Source organism: Homalodisca vitripennis, chromosome 2 (genome assembly GCF_021130785.1).
Source record: "Homalodisca vitripennis isolate AUS2020 chromosome 2, UT_GWSS_2.1, whole genome shotgun sequence".
Lineage (NCBI taxonomy): Eukaryota > Metazoa > Arthropoda > Insecta > Hemiptera > Cicadellidae > Homalodisca > Homalodisca vitripennis.
In genome coordinates, this window is record NC_060208.1 from 64,368,928 (window position 1) to 64,384,642 (window position 15,715).

Here is a 15,715-nt window from a genome sequence, read left to right on the forward strand (position 1 = left end):
CAAAGCTTCGAAAATCTCTTTATGACCATATGGTGTAACTCGTATATGGCTATAGCACTCGATGAATAAAATAGCAGATTATCGGCACCATATTAAAAGACTGGGCCATTTATATTAAACGTGGAAAAGAATGAATTTAGCTTAATATTTGTGTACTACCTCAAAATCATACATTTCATTTCAGGTTATTTTTTCTCTTCTAAAAATGGACAGCGTATAGTCGTGTATATGCGTTACAAGAGCCTGTTGCCCGAGCAAGTTTGAAATGAAGGCCAATCAGTTTCCTGCTGTTTCAGCATTCCCACAAACTGATGGAAAACCCCTGTTAATAATTCTAGAGGAAACTTACCACCAATGTTCGAAATATCCAAAGATATTACATACGATCTCTGATACAGTATATACAAAAATATGTTTTCATCACAGTCTTTGTATTGACTAATTCCAGAAACACCCTTCGTGTTTACTTTTAATCACTAACTACAGCATTATCCTTCATATGTATGTGTGTTCCGTGTGTATCAATTAGAAATAGCAATTTATATTCTAAAGAATCCAGTATCCGTCCAGCTGTAGACGATACGTAAAGCTTACTTGTCCCATGACCTCATCAAAAATCGTCCGAGTGAACTCATTCAGGCCACTTCTTTAGCCATTAGTGCCATTTCTATTGTGACACAGACTGGTGCTAGGAAAATAATACATATATAATCTGGAATACTATACCTATAATATATTACAAATAATATGACACAGATGATAAATAAATAGTACTGAAACCCAGAGCCGGATTACATTCATCTATAACATATATAACACAAAGTAAATCAAAAGGATCTTCACTCAGAAAAGTGCTTGTATTAATATTTTTTTATAACTGTATCCCATATTATATTAACCATTTTTAATGACATATTCAATTTAAAAATCAATTACATTAGACAATATTAATCGACAAAACGCAACCGGACCAATCAATTGTCAGATATTTGATGTGCAATACGATAGTCTCTGATGAGCGCTTTTGATGAAGTTTCTCTTTGAATCTTTAATTGAGAACCTCAGAGAGTTGACCGTTAATTGGACATTTCTATAGAGTTGATTAAAACATTATCTAAGGATGATGGGTAATATCGACACACGCACTCGCTTAAACATAATAAGAACATCCCTTGTTTATATTTTACGAATATAAATTACACAGAGTAATTCACCAGCATTGAAAAATTTTATCAAATATGTAGAATATTTTGTTTTTATCCTTCAGAAGAATGGTTAAGTGTATACGTGTTAATGTATTTTTATACGTGTCTACTTTTGAATAAGAAAATCAATTATTGGACATACGGTTTAGTTACTGCACACATTCCAGGTGTGCATCCTTACATTTAGAGATAAAAACAATCCAAAATCTCAGTTCAAAACTACTATCATAATTTTATTTGTCACCTAACAAACTTGAACATAGCGTAGGGCTAAAAGTTAATGTTATTCTCATCAAAGTTACAAAGTAAAGATTTCGCAATTAAGATAGTAATGTAAATGGCGTAATGTGTTTGGCGGAAATCAAACAATGCAGTAATGAGGAACTTCCGATACTGAAAGAAAGGCATCTGATTCAGAAACCTATTATCTTTGACGTCATTGTCAAAGTTTTGTTCTCCTATTGCAATCTTTGAGTAGGAAATGCGCTTATCTGTTTCTTAGCATATAGCTTGGAAGGGGAAATTTTCCGTTTAGGATAAGCAACGATGCATATATACGCGTATATAATATGAAACATGCGATTTATGGTATTTTGGAGAAGTACTCACATGAAACAACGAAATAAAGTTTTTTTCTAATGCAAGCAAGTTTAAACTCTATAGAAGAAGTGGTTTTATACTGTACTCTTCTGGTTCGTTTGATCTTTTTCTTGTTGGCGTTTAAGACGAAACTTTCATCGTTTAATTAAGTATGTACGTTATATAGTAATACATTATAACAACTCTGTTCGCGTTATACGGTTAAAAATGCGTAAGTTCACAAATCTGTATACATATTTCTCTGATTTTTATGACCACATATTTGCAAAGGTGTTTAAATAAAATAGCAGATAAACGTTTATTAGTTTGAATTCGATTATAGAAGATGGGTGATTTGATGCAACAATTGGAATTTGAACATCCACAATCGTTATAAAAAAGATTCTTATGAAACTGGTTGGTTTGGGGACTTGTAATTTTTCACATTTCTACAGCACCCAAACTTAGACCTAATAGAATGTAATATAACATGAAAGTTATTATATTGCCTAATATAAATAATAATAATAATACTTTATTTTCCACCATTTACATTTACACCAAACAAATACAAAACAATATACGTACATTCTTTGAAAATACACCGATTAAAAACCAGTAGCTGGTCAGCGTAACAAAAACAAAACAATTTACAAAAATATAATAAAAGAGTCCTTTCCTAATAAAAACAATTTTCCAGCCAACAAGCTGCTCTCCATGACGTCTGCATCTGATTAAAACGTCCAGAGGCATATAATGAGAAACAGTACACATTTATACACACATACATATAGTATACATAAATATACAATACAATAGACAAAGTTGCCATTCACTAACCTATATTCACAATAAATCTGATATATTAATTAAAAGTTTGGCTAATACCAGTTACAAGGAAAAATAACAAAAAGTTGTAATAATGGTAAAATAAAATAAATTCAAAATTTTAGTGTACTATTTGAAAAAAATTAAAAAATGAATATTCGGCTCATAGTTAAGGTTTTAATAATAATAATTATTAAAAAAAACATAAACAAGTGTGGAAAGTAAGTAGTGGAATAAAGTTATAGCGCCTCATTAGTGTGCATAAAAGCAGGCCACATGTGACTCATTAAGTTAACTACAGACACAAGAATGGCCTGATGAGCTATCTGGTGTAGTTGGCATCATTATTGTTTTAAGTGACAATTATATACAATGTACAGAAGAAATTATAAAAAAATAGATTATCTATAAGTTGAGAAAAGCGTAATGGGTATTATGATTAAAATAATAATATGATATTAGTACAAAAAGAGATTTATGAGCTATAAGTTCTAAAAAATATACCTTTTTGTTACTTTAATATAATTAAAATTCTTATTTTCATTAATCTCCTTACACCTTGCAGATACGAAAAATAAGTAATTAGATAATATTACCCAAATTGCTTCTAACAATTTTCTTCTTGAGAATTCTCATTAATTTCAATAAAACAATTAAAAGTAAGATGTATTGTAGTCATTCTGAAAAAATTTATAAACTACTAAATACTTACTATTTACTTTACTTCATGAGGGAAATCAGCTTCTTCTTATATTGAACGTACTAATCAATTTATATAATTTAGTTTTAGTATCTTTGCATATTTATTCAAAAAATATTTTCACATTTATTACTGTAAACAACATGTAAAATGTATCATTAAATAAAACTTTCTTTATAACTAAATAAACTGAATCCTTAAAATTATTTTCAAATAAAAATTTTACAAGTACCAGATGAGGCTATATGTGATGAATATTAAAACAAAATCCAAAACTCGCAAATTACAAAGACTGATCAAAGGGACAAGGGACTGAGCACAAGGGTTCCTTCATAAACCTATGTGGTTCCATGAAGGAATATAACAAGTTAATTTTAGTATATCAAGATTTTCATAGTCAGGAAGTATTCAGTGGTAGGGTATAGTCTCCTACTGTGGTTTAGATAGTAATCGAAGAGATCGGAATCTCTCAATCTTAATCTAAAAACATTGTAACTGTAACAGCTGGAATCCATCAATATCTTCAAAGTCAGGAAGTTTTAATGGTAGGGCTTAGTCTCCTGCTCTGGTTGGGATGTTAATCAAAGAGATCGGAATCTCTCAAATCTTAATATAAAAACACTGTAACTGTAACAGCTGGAATCCATCAATATCTTCAAAATCAGGAAGTTTTAATGGTAGGCTTAGTCTCCTGCTCTGGTTGGGATGTTAATCAAAGAGATCGGAATCTCTCAAACTTAATCTAAAAACACTGTAACTGTAACAGCTGGAATCCATCAATATCTTCAAAGTCAGGAACGTTTTTAATGGTAGGGCTTAGTCTCCTGCTCTGGTTGGGATGTTTATCAAAGAGAGTTGATTTTAAATCCACAGATGAATATATGAACGTCAGCGAAGTAACTCGAGTGGCTGGAAAAATTACATTTCAGTCTGATTTCTAGTGGGGAGGTGTCGAAAGTACGAAATTTCAAAATATTGCCTCTCAGTTAGAGATTCTATGACCACGTCTTAAAAGATAATTTGGTGATGTGTGGAAATGTTAATGGATTGTTAATTATTTTCTTGCACATTTGAATAGCCTAGGTGTATGATTAATGAGATGTTTGTATGTGTTAGTTTGTTAATATTTAAGTATCTATTCCGCGCTATCTTTCCTTTTCTTGTTTACTTGGTGTCTCTGTTATTGCTGATGTCCATTTGAAGTAGATATGTATATAAATAAGTACGTCTTTGATATAATATAAAGAGCAACCAAATTAAAGATTCTGTAGTAACTGACAATGCTAATGGGACACCTTCGATATCAATGCTGCATTGATATCTAAGAGTGTCGCAGTTGACGTAAAATTGACGGTTCCAGCAAGAATTATTCATACAAAGTTGTATATACACTCTCTGTGCAACCTTCATTAGACTTGAATCCCTCCAAATTCATAGCTCTTGATTGTATAAAATGAGAATGTCGTCTGGTATAACTATGAAATTAAGAAAACCCATGGAAAATGATAAGGGGGCATAGTGTTAATGACCTACGTTTTAGGTGAACCGTGAAGTGTGTATACTTCACGGTTTAAAAATAGATTGCTTCTTCTATCACCTCAAAACTTCATTATTATATTTTCTAAATAAAATCTCCTTTTTCTTTTAAATAATTTAAAAGATGTGAACTTTTAACCTCTTACTGTAAAGATGAATAGTATAAACTTAATATCTCACTTTTATTCATCATAAGCTCTCAGTTTAAGAAAATATACAAAGATAAACGTATCATTTTTTTATTTTGCCTCGTATATTACCCAGGTAAAATGTACTTAGTAGTGAATGAATTAAAAAAATGCATTTTAATATTGATATATATTTTATAGAATATAAAAAAAGTACTAAACAATATATTTAATTTAATTTAAATTATTAATTATAATATTCACATACCCTGTCTATAAGCTGCCACTTGTCCTAGTATTAACGCTCATGATATTAAAAGCTAATTATTCTACTCTATTCCATCTACCGTCAAACTGTGCCTATGTGTACATATATCTGTGAGGCTGATTGTACCCGGATATAATTACTATCTGACGGCTGAAGTTAATAACTAATTATCATTGGCAGGTATTTAATACGAGTGATTATTGTACATGAACTTTGTGGATTAATTGTCATTTATTGATGAACGGCCATATAAATATAAAAGCACCAGTAATTAAGTGGTTATGTCAGTAACAAAAAAAATTGTTTTTCAAAGTGGACGTTATTCATGGCGAGTAAGCAAATTATTTTAGCAAGCGATTTCAGGTTATTTTTTTAGTGGTGACGAGTATTAGTTTTTTTGAAAATATCTTTTTTTTAATTGATCCAAAGAACGATTCTGCCTTTCGTATTTGGATTCAAAAGACACGGATGTTTGTGTCGAAGGTAATAAGATAGACAACGTTCTCGAGGGTGTTACATTATGTATGTCTGTCTCTCTCTAGGCACCCGACATGACAAGTATTCGAAAAATACTGTTATCATCACAACCGTTCATCACTGTTCTATATTGAGGGTGAACTTGCTTGAATTCGTTCGCGAATTTAGCATATTTCCCCGAAAATTGTAAAGTTAGTATTATATTTTCCTCCTATAAAAAAAACGAAAAGAAGATTAGGAACTCGTTGAAATGTAGTATTTTCAAGAAAATACTAAGTGAAGATTTCAGAAATATATGAGGGATTAGTTCATCATACGTCATCGATATTTTTAAGCGACCTATTGCAAAAAACGAGTATGTATGAGGCATTATTAATAAGAACATTTTAAATTTGTTTTTATATTGTTAAGAAACATAAAAAAATAATTAAATAATAACTGAATAATAAGAAAGTTTTACTTATGATAGATGAATAGTTATAGGTTTTGCATTTTTTATAAGAATATTATTATAGACAGAACAAACATATTTATTTATTTAATTTTTATATTATTATGTATACTGATAATTAAAATATGAAATTATTAAAAGAACATTAATATTAAAAACTGCAAATTAGGCTACTACTCAATAATTGTATAAAATGTGATGTTCTTTTTTGCCTGTCAAGCTAGTGCAGTGAACAGTATGTACCTGTGGGACTAGACCAAAAGTTATTATAACAATTACAAAACATCCATACGTAGCCAGATACTTGCTTCACGCACGATATTGTCTGCTTTGTTAAAAGGGTAGATTTAGAAATTTTGTATGGCCTATTTAGTCATCTGATATTCAACAACAGTGTAAATAGTATTTTTTTGTAAAAGCAATAAATGTAAAGGCCTATATACGTTAGAAACACACAAATAATGAAGTACGTTATACTATAAATATATTTATTTTAGTGAGTTAAAACAGAAAATATTATTGGGCTTTTTCCTTTAATGCACATTAGTAAATTCATGGAGCCTGTGTTGAAGTAACGAAGGTAAATGGCCCCAGAGCCGTCTTGCAGCTGTCAGAATATAAATCAGCTGATTTTACGTTGTCTTTATATCGGCTGTACCTGCTTCGTAGTGTTGCTTGTGTTTTGTGCATGCGTTGATTCTAAAAATTGAATTTGTATTATTTTATTAATGACTCAAGATTCCTTTCTTAAAATCATGTCGTTATCTGTTTGTAAGTCCGTCTGGCCGATAATTCTTGATAAAAAGCTTGTAGGGACTTCAAACTTCGTTCATAGGTTTCACTTGCTCTATGGAAGAAATCTAGTCATTTAGAAAAGAAGGTTAACATACAATTCTGAAATGTTTACATCGGTCTTATCAATGCAAATGATGGCAACAAGAAAATCACAAAATAACCAAATTTGTACTTAAACTGTTTGCAATGATCTAAACTTATATCATATGACATAGAAACACGTGCTGATGTTAACAATTCAGATTGGTTGGTGAGATTTTAGTTACGTTTGGTCTGGTCATTTGGTTCTCTGTTGTACAGGTTCAATTTTAAAGAACAATGGGTGTTAGTTATAGATTAATATGGTATTAAAGATCGTTTATAGCACCCTATTTTCGAAACCCAAAAAATTATCTTGTAAGAGATATGTTAGTTTCACCTTAATATTTCTTATTAATTTGTAATAAATATTTGACATCTTAATAATACACTATCATTATAAGAATCCGATGTGGTGCACACATTCACTTCACGAGTTAGGCCATACTCCCTCTCTTGCACATTTATACAACTTTCAATAAGAGAAAATGTACATTTCTCAAATATATACTTTCATTTTTTGTAAAAGTTTCGTATTGACCAAATTGTAAAAGTAATAATTTCACATATTAACAAAAGTCTACTTTTTAATCAAAACGTCACTTTTTACGTGTTAGCACCTGCCTTGAAGAAAGCAGAAGAAGACTTGTAGATAATTTGTTTAAATGATATCCTATAAACAATTTACCCTTTGCATATTGGAAATACAATCCGTATATCGGGTATGACTCGAGTCATAACATTTGAACGCGAAGTTTGGTTTACATAATATTAGGTCACATAAGATAATTAATTTTATACTTGTGGTAGTCCATCTCTTACAACTAAAGAATCAAATATATTTATGGTACTAAATATCACTTCATATCATAGTAACTCTCACCTCATAAAGTAACAAAGTAACTACACAAAAACATGGACTGTCAATAGATTTTTTAATTAATTTTTTAATATTTTTTACAAGCTACACTCAACCTTATATATTAACTTAAACAAACTCTCCAATAATATAAGTTTTTATTTTTGTATTATTCTCATTGGGTACGAAAGGCCTCACAAAAATAAAAACTTATATTGTTGTAGAAAAAAAATACAGAAATAAAAAACTTATATTATTGTAGAAAAAAATACAAAAATAAAAACTTATATTATTGGAGAGTTTGTTTAAATTAATATATAATTTCCAATAAGAAAAGAGCTTCAAAAATGTACTCAACCTTTTTACAAAATAAACATGTTGTTATTTATCAAAGAAAATGTGTTTTTTGTTTAACTATAATAAGTGGACACTCTTACTTCATACGGAAATAATATCTTTCATTAAATGACTCCGATCCCTCTCATAGAAAATAATACTTTAAAGTTTTTGTGAATCTTCAAATGAAAAAAAAACAAATCTTTTAAATTTAACCGCTCCAAAGTCAAACAAATAATTTGACTCGGAGTAAATAAAAACTGTATGAAATAACGGAAACTGCAGCAAATTATAAAAATATATAAAGTGATGGTAGGAATGCATCAAGTTTATGGGATGCTGGAGTTGTTTTGGAATACTTTGTTTACCAACAATCCAGAAGTTTGTCCGATGTTTTTCCGATGGGTGATTGAGACTCGCATAAGCAACGTAGAACGTAATACCGTAGACTGTGTAAACATCGTCACTGGTCTTCTATCTAAGTGGCAGTACGGATCACCGTTCCCATAGAAACCCCCAGTTTGTCATTCTCACTGTTTTGTCATGTGGTTCATATATTCCCGGTTTTTGTTTGGTTAGAGTACACCAGTTTTGCTACAGTTAAGATAATTTTTGAGAAGAGAAATGTTTGCTTACATCCAAGTTTTGGCTGTAAATTCTTCTTTACCTCTTCACCGGCCATTTAAGTTCTATTTTTTCTTATTAGTTATTATAAATCTTGGGTTCCTTGACTATGAAATTAAATGGCTAAAATGGCCTCAGATCTTAGATCCGGCGTTCAGATGAAATTATGAATTAATTCTGCACATGCGTTAGCCAAACACGCTTATTAGGATGAAGTCAATAATACCGTTAAAGCAATTTTTAAAGAATGGTTTGGATATGACATGTTGAATTTCAGATTCTGTTCATGCCTCTACAAAATGAATTTTCCAAAAATTCTTAGTTGTGAAAATACCTGTGGGAGGCCATATAAAAGTTGATGGACTTAATTCATTGTTGTGCATAGGATAGAATGGCAGCAACTTAAAGATGTTGACATTTAGATCTTACTATCTCAAATTATTTCCTACTATTGAACAAGATTCCAGACAGAAGATAATTTTAATGAATACAATTAATGCCATGAGTTTAATTGAAATAAACTGTATCGAATGTTCTTTTTGTGTTACTGACCTTTGAAATTATTCAGTGCTCTATAAGAGGCTTTGATCAGCGTCTTTTCATACATACAGACTCCATAAAGTAAGTAATAGGTACTGGAAGATATTCAAATCTCTTGATCCTTTTAGCATAGGACTTTAAATTATAGCAATTTTTAAAGTCCTGAAGTCGGAAGGAAATAGTCTAATTTCTCTGCAACATTACATTAAATTGTAATAGCTCCAGGAATTTCAGTAACTACTGAATTAATTTAAGCTGGAGTGATGATGTAATACCATAGTGCCTGTGATTTTTTAAACCGGAAGTAAATCTATTTATAAGCTAAAGTATTTAATTTTTCACTGTTAACTGTTTTAAATGCTCAATTTAGTGAATCCATAATGTCAAAAAATTAATAATCTGAGTTTAAAAGGGTTATTTTCTCCGTTATCGTTTTAAATTTAATTTCTCCAGTTAAGTTTTATGTATTCAGTATCAAACACTATACGTTTACTCTGGATTTATTTGATGGAATTTAATATAGACTATAATATATAATATGTAGTAAGACCTGATATATAGATATATGGTATATATAGTACACATATGGACATATACAAACCATAGTCATATAGTACATATATGGACATATACATACCATGGTCATATAGTACATATATAGACATATACATACCATGGTCATATAGTACATATATGGACATATACATACCATGGTCATATAGTACATATATGGACATATACATACCATGGTAATATAGTACATATATAGACATATACATACCATGGTCATATTGTACATATATAGACATACCTGTATACATACCATGGTCATATAGTACGTATGGACGTATATGGTAAGACGATATATACAACAATGAATGAGACGGTGACCGACATAACGGCGCGGCGGCCGTATGGTCCGGACCCTAAGTCCCACTTCTCCCCCCATCAATAAACATGTCAACACAGCCGCGTCGCCTTTGAAACAAAGTTCTGGTTCTCTAGTAAGTAGCACAAACAAGCACAGTAATCGCATTGCTTTCACATCCATTACACACACTTCACAACATGAATATTTAAATTTTTGTCATAATTTATTTATTAAAGTAAGCAATTTCAAATAACAAAAGACTTCCTTACTAAAAAAAAGTATTTTTATAATAATGTAATTATAATTGTAGCACCGAAGTATTGGTTGAAATAAAAAATAAAAGTAAGTATTCATCAGTTTTTTGTAAAATTTTAACGAGTACCAATAACTTTTGATTTATTACTAATGCTAATGTTTCCTCATCTCTTTATTTAAACACATTATTTAAAAAACACAAACAACGTCTAAACTTACTAGTTTGTGCATTTACCGGCGTTGTTTGTATTAATTTCTTATTTTTAATTTTGTTTACAAATATACCCACATCATATCATACATTTCAAATAAATCTTCTCAGCACCCGGCCTAACTATCCTTCCAGCACCTTCCAATTATTACTGATCACGCCTATCTATCGCCATAATTAAATACATTTTTAATTATGGGTTTCCTACAAACCCACCAGAAGCGACTTTAAAACGGTGTATCAAGCTAAATCGACGATTCCCGTTCCGCCATCCGTGTATGTATATAGCGCGCACGCTTAATTTCCGCTCTCATACTTACCAAATTCTTTTGGTTAGTTATCCTCAAGGGTTTAACAAATTTGGTCCTAATGTATTGATAACGGGGAAAACCTGATAACAGTAACAATAATTAGAAAGCTCTTATCTTTGGATCGCAGTTTGGACTTTCCTATTACCCAGTCTATTCATAGTAGGCTATTCTAGTTTTTCTTGTTTTAGTAGTGCTGTCCAACCTTTCTATCAGTGCGCTTTAGTACAAAAGAGTTTGTCGTATTGCTTGTAGTTCTTCAACTACACTATGTCGCTTGACGAACGTGAACGTATAACACTTCTTATGATGGTTGGTTGGGGAAAACAACAGACGATCACACGAGGAAGCATGCCATTTATTTAATGACTACTTTCACGATAGGCAGCCAATTTCTAAACAGCTGTAGGGAGAACTGTGTTCAACGCTTTATGGAAACAGGAAGTGTTTCCGATCGTCATAGGTCAGGAAGGCCCGCTACTGCGACAACCGAAGACAACTCTTTAGATGTATTGCAGTCATTTATTGAGAACCCGCAAGAATCCCTACGCTCAGCAGCACAAACTCATGACATCTCTGTTACGTCTGTTAAAAAAAATTCTGAAAGGGTCTAATTTTAAGCCTTATAAAGTTCATTTGGTGCACGAACTCAACGAAGATGATTTCGATCGACGTATAGAATTTGGTGAAAATGATGGCCAAAATAGATCGCAACACGAAATTGATGTAAACAATATTGTGTTTTCAGACGAGTGTTCATTTATGCTGACTGGAAGCGTAAACAGGCACAATTGCTGTTAGTGGAGTAGCGAAAATCCTCACTGGATGCGGGAGGCACATACGCAGTATCCACTAAAGGTGAATGTCTGGCTTGGTGTGATAGGTACCCAGTTGGTAGGTCCTTTCTTTATTGAAGGAAATTTAAATGCAATATCATACCAACGTTTGCTGGAAAATGAAATTACACCAGCACTTCGAAACATGTCCTGGAGAACATTTCTAGAATATCTGGTTTCAACAGGACGGAGCACCCCCACACTACGGCATCGACGTAAGAGCCTATTTAAACACTGTTTTTTTGGCAACGGTGGATCGGAAGGCGGGGGATTGTAGAATGGCCAGCGCGTTCACCAGATCTGTCTCCATTAGACTATTTTGTTTGGGGTTACTTTAAGGACAACGTCTACAAAACAAAGGCTCAAATTTAAATGAAACTGAGATAAAGAATACTTTAAGAATGTCATACGATTCCTCAAATTGCCCTGCAAAGTTCTGTTAATAGTTTTTTATGTGCGTCTTTCCAACTGTCAAATAACCGGAAGGTGAACAATTCGAACATTTACTCTGAAAACATTTGGTAAGTAAACATCTTTTTTAAATAAAACATTTGAACAGCCGCCATTTTGTACTGGGATCAATCTTTTGAGTGCGGTTTGCGGCATTTAAACTCTGCTAGATAAGCCCTTTAAAATGATGTTCCTATGATGATGCTCCTATTTAAAGATTTCCTTGTGACTCCTTGCGACACGTCCCCATGATATTACAGAAAACTTATAGTTTACTTCAAAAAGTAGATTTTTAGGTGTAGTGTTGAGGTACCAAATCTTGTTGATTTTATCTGTTATCGTTCAGAAAATATGATACCTGTGCAGGACTTTATGTACACCCGGTATATATATATATATATATATATATATATATATATATATATATTATATATATATATATATATATAAACGCGTAGAGCAGAAAGTCTACTTTGGCGAAAAACCAAAAAGATTTTACTTCAGACTGTTTAAATTGACAGTCTAATAGATTTTTTTTTAAATTTGAGTTTACTTTACTGTCCCAACCAAGAAAAATATATACATACCTTGATCAAATTAAACTAATTCTGTCAAAAAGGAGTCTGCTTACGTCCCTTGCAATCTTCTTTTGTTTTAAGATATTTTCTGCCATAGTTAAGTTTGCCTCGTCACAATGAAAAATATATACATTCCTTTTTAAGACTGAGAGCAGGAGTTTAGAGTTAGTTAAATTTTAAGTATGGAATATAAATATTATAATTTAAATATTGGTTAAATTAATAAACATATTGTCATGCTGCCATAATACAATAATTAAACAGAACGGTTGATTACATTTGACAGGCTCATTAAATGAATATTACACAGCTTTAGAGACCAATATAGCATTTTACGTTAAAGACCAGTTGGGTATAGCTCGGAGGGATTTTCGAAATAATAATAGGGTCGTGTTCATATCAGGAACCGTAAGAATGTTCATGTAAAATTTCACTGCAGTCAGGTGAGTAGTTTATTCATGAAAGAAAAACAAACAAATAAAGGCAATTTCGCATTTATAATATTATATGTATTAAAAATAGTTAGAAATAAGTACCTACTAAAAACGAAAACACTTCAAGATTATACAGAATTTTATTGGCTTCTTACTCAAGGGACTGGAAAATTTAAATTCCTGTCTGAAATGACAGATATAAACTGTCAGTCTAAGCTTATAGATTTGAATTGTACATGATTGTGCTAAATTGTTCTATATGTGTATATGATAACACATACACAAATACATAGCCTATAATTTGCAAATTAATGTTATCTGATGTATGTGACACACAAACACACACACACACACATATATACATACACACACACGTATATAAATTTACGGCAAATATCCTAAATTTGTTTAAAACATGCTTGTTTGATTTATCTGCTGATGATGGTGAATTAAGAACAGACAAAAAGTATAATAGTTTGTACAAAAATTCATGCCTTGACTTTATAGATATAGCGAAGGATAAACTTGAAGGGAATAGACGCAATTGACTTGACCTAATTGACAAGTGAATAACGTTGACTTTCTTCTCGGAACGATTCTTGTTTTGAGGAATAAACTGTTATTTATATAAGCATTACTGTTTGCTATGTTTGGATGACGAAATATTAAATTTTATGGAAAAAGATTAATCTATTTTAAATTAACAGTAAATATGCAAGACACATAAATAAATATTAAATCAGGGTCATCTACAATTTACATATCCTGTAAGTAGTGACTTAGAGTCTCTTTATGCAGTTGTGTGACAATGACATAAATATTATTTGTGTGTCTGGCGATCGGCTTTTAGTGTACAAAACTAGAAAAATGTAACATTAGAAAAATATTGTTCTTTATTTTTATCCCTTTTGATACCTCCCATTTCGACCTTCACGAAAACTAGCGTGGCCGACGATCAATTTCTTTCTTAGAAAAATCCTCTATTGATTTCAGGAAAAACCAGGCTGTGTGCTTATACAACACTGCATTATTCATTATTTTCTTACGAGTGGTTTAAAGTACCAAATTTTTTTCTTTTTTATGACAAACAATATTTCAAAGGTTAATGACAGACTAAAAATATTTCACCCGTCCCCTTAGATTTCGGTTTGGAGAGAGTCTAAGACAGTAAGGAAACCGTTTGAGAGAGAATTAAAGGCAACAGGACACTTAAGGACCGGAAGTCAATCGTACAAAGGAAGTGGAAGATTTAGAGCTGACTTGATATCTTCTGTTCCCTTTCACTGTCCAAAGTCAACTTTTAACTCACAGTAAGTTCATTGTATTTCTTTGTTTTTTATATAGATTATCGTGCTTATAAATTTACTTCGACACTTTCTAAGCCTACTGGGTCCTATCTAGAATTTCAAGTATATCATAACTATGTTGCAGAGATAACAAGAAGTTAATGTCATAAGATGATTAGTGCAATAATCTAAACTAAATTATAACACTCAGGAATCGCAGTATAACCAACACAACGTGTACATTGTAAAGATATTTTATAAACAAAAGTGATGTGTAGAACCACTCGTCGCATGTTATCACGTTTCCGGTCCAGTACCCATACCAAATACTATTTTACATTTACCTAAATATGTAAAGCATTATATACTGTCATGTATCTGTTAAATAGTATACATGGCCACTAATAAAAATATTATTTTGATTGAAAGTATTATATCTGGTTGGTGCTATTACATAGTACTAATGGTTCCAATTCTTTATAAAAATACTCAAAATGTACAATCGAATCTGCATGATGTATGAATGTCTTATGGTATATTTTAAAATACATATTACATTTACAGTAGGCTAAAGTTCAGTTAATAATATGTTGATGGTGCATCGTAACAGTAACAACATTTTATTTATATTACACATTTTAATTGGAACGTGCAGACAAAATTTCGTATTAATATGTATGACAGTTAAGTTTAACTTATTTTTCTAAAATGTGTCTTAAATGTCAAAAATTAAATGAATGGCAGCTTTGTTAGTGGCTATAAAACCTCCTTACTCTTGTTTCCAATACATGAACGATTTACTGCGCCAATATAGGTTAAATGTGGCGATACCGCAAGATTTAATGCTGACATTGATTACGCTACATCGGTAACCTGGACACACAATATAAGTTGTTGGTTAGCGATGAACATTCAGAAATAGCTTACTCTCTCATTTAAACAAACGTTTACTGAAACTTTTAATAACGCACTACGCATAAACACATTACTTACTTTTACTTTTTTATTTTTAGCACCAATGAAGTTTTTTAATTCTTCGCTAACTATTATATAAATATCCACAATGATATCCTCTTCCCACC